Here is a 2,339-nt window from a genome sequence, read left to right on the forward strand (position 1 = left end):
TCTCTCTCTCTCTCTCTCTCTCTCTCTCTCTCTCTCTCTCTCTCTCTCTCTCTTTATTTTCTTGCTTCGCTCTCTACTTAGACTCTGTAGTTATTGCAAGTTTGTTTTTAGTTTTTGTTGTTATTTAATTTCAAATGTATCTCAGCGCTTGCGAAGCTATCGTTTTTCTCTGCCCACTTCGTAATTCAAGTACACTTGAGAAGCTGTCTAGAGTAAGTGTGTTGGAGGCGTGGGATGGGTAGGAAGAAGGAGTTTGTGAAGCGTTTGCGATACTCCGCTGTTTAACACGTGCCAAATACTGTAGAGCGTCCGTTAAACAACTTGTGCTAAAGAGTAGCTGTGTGGTGGTGGTGGTGATGGCGGTGGTGGAGGTGGCGGTGGTAGCAGCGGTTGGGCGCAGTGTATAGATGTATATAGAGTGATATATATTTGTGTGTGTGTATAAGATTGTCTATATATGCTTATATATATATACATATATATATATGTATATATATATATATATATATATACATATACACATTACATTTATATAAATAAACACACATATATATGTATATATTTACTAATAGTATCATGTGTGTGTGTATGCACATACACACACACCTACATTTATTTATGTATAAATAATTGACATAAGAAACTCCCTTGCTGATTGCCTCCCCGCTATCTCAGTCTAAGACACTCAACACCACGAGAACTGGACGGTCAAAAGTCGCTTCGGCCAGATGACGTTACGAGATTGGTCAGACACCTGTGAATGTGAAGCGGCCCACAAACTATGGATCACTGCGTTGTCTGCCCTACTCCGACCCAATCCTTGCAGCATAAAACACTTTGCAGAGTTCAATAAAAGTGCAAAGAACTGTGTAAAGAAATCAGAAATTCTTATTTAGCCATTAGGCTGTAAAGAATCGAAAGCACATGATAGACACAGCTCACTTTTGCTCTCTACAATGAACTGAACTGTATTTTGTCAATGTTTGCAGCTAAGAGGTCGGGTTTAATGAAAACTGAGCATCTTTACAAGGAACACGAGGTAATGCCTACAACAAGATTCGAAACCCGGACATTTTACTACCACTCTCTCTATAATAGGATGTTATGTAAACACGACCCACCACAGGTACAATCTCTCTCTCTCTCTCTCTCTTTCTCGCACCCTTTTCCCGTCTTTCTCTGTATGGTCGGGCTAAATTTGACGATTTTCTGTTTCCTTTTTTCAGTAACAACTAGATGTGTTGGTGGAAATGTCCACGGATAGCCTCATGAGTAACGTTGTAGTTGAGAAAAGGTTAGATGAGATGGCGGACTGGACGCCATCTGAATACTGGGAAGGAGTTACCTGTATCATGATAATTCGTGCCGGGTGTCAAAACGCCGACATCATCGCTGCTGCTCAGTGTTCCGTGAATATTGTAAAGGCCATAAGATGTGACATGGACAGCTGCAACGGTGACTACAAATCCGTGGTCAGCAGGATGGGACCCGGGGGTCGTTCTGGCTGAGTCCGCAGGCTATAATTAATTCCCCACACCTTTGAACAAGGTCTCAATTCAGATAGCTATGTGTAGTCAGTCCATGGCTGGAAAGGGTTGCTCCTGCAAGGCCATATGTGTGACAGCAGGACTCGACCCCTTGCCATATCTCCGGAAAGAGCCGGAAGTGTCTGTCGGAGAACGTCTACGACTTCATCAGCTACAATTTCTGGCTTCCTAATCCCCGGTGTAATCCCATGGATTACAATGTGTGAGGCGCGGTTAAGAAAGACACGAACTGATCTGCCAGCAAACAAAAAGGCCAAACTGGTGGCCAAGGTTTAGGAGGTGATCGAAGATCTTCCCAGAAACACGGTGAAGTACGCATGCACCAGATTCAGAAATTGTCTTGAGGTCGTGGTGGAGACTGAAAACGACTTTGAAAAAACTGTTATCAACTGACCATAAAATAGTTGATATTTACTCTTTTTTTTACTCTTCTACTTGTTTCAGTCATTTGACTGCGGCCATGCTCGAGCACCGTCTAAAAAAAAAAATTCTTTAATACTTTATTTTTGGATGGGACATTGTGCTCCCTTTTCATTTTATGGAAACTGTCAAATTTACCTTGTACACCCTGTGTGTATGTGTGTGTGTGTATGCAGGTGTGTGTGTGTATGCGTGTGTGTGAGTGTGTGAATGTATATATATGTATATATATATATGTACGCATGTATATATATGTATCTATATACATATATATATATATATATACACACACACAAACACACTCACACACACACACACACACACACACACACACACACACACACACACACACACACACACACACACACACAC

This window comes from Octopus bimaculoides, chromosome 2, assembly GCF_001194135.2.
Source record: "Octopus bimaculoides isolate UCB-OBI-ISO-001 chromosome 2, ASM119413v2, whole genome shotgun sequence".
Taxonomy (NCBI): Eukaryota; Metazoa; Mollusca; class Cephalopoda; order Octopoda; family Octopodidae; genus Octopus; species Octopus bimaculoides.